Source organism: Carassius gibelio, chromosome B22, assembly GCF_023724105.1.
Source record: "Carassius gibelio isolate Cgi1373 ecotype wild population from Czech Republic chromosome B22, carGib1.2-hapl.c, whole genome shotgun sequence".
Classification (NCBI taxonomy): Eukaryota; Metazoa; Chordata; class Actinopteri; order Cypriniformes; family Cyprinidae; genus Carassius; species Carassius gibelio.
This window is the reverse complement of record NC_068417.1, coordinates 28,885,974-28,886,430: the sequence shown is the minus strand read 5'-3', so window position 1 is coordinate 28,886,430 and position 457 is coordinate 28,885,974.

The following is a 457-nucleotide window of genomic DNA, read 5'->3' as shown; positions in this document are numbered from 1 at the left end:
CCTATGAAAGGAGTGTTTCTTTTCTTTTTTTTTTCTTTTTTTTACCCTCACTCATATTCTTTCAGTATAGTGAGGACACAGCAAGCTCACCCGATCTGCGCGCCACAGTGAAGTGACAACCGAGCAATCATTAAAAATTTTGATGGCTGCGGCACGCACAGGGCCATCTCCCGGCTTGATGTAAAGAAAAGCACGCAGCCGTCTTTTGTATTTGCTCTCTGTCACCGACGAAAGCTCAGGCCTAATTTATTCCTTCTCATCGTCGGCTCTGCATTGACAACACATCTTCGCTGTTTCTTAGGTGCGCATACGCTTTATTGTGCCCACATTAATGTCTCTGTAGGCTTTCCAGGAGCACTAGACTGATACTAGGTGCTTTATAGGCGGCGGTTATTGAAGGCGTTTGTGTGTTTGTTTGTTTTTAAAGTAATGAAGGAATCTTTGGGTTGATATTTGT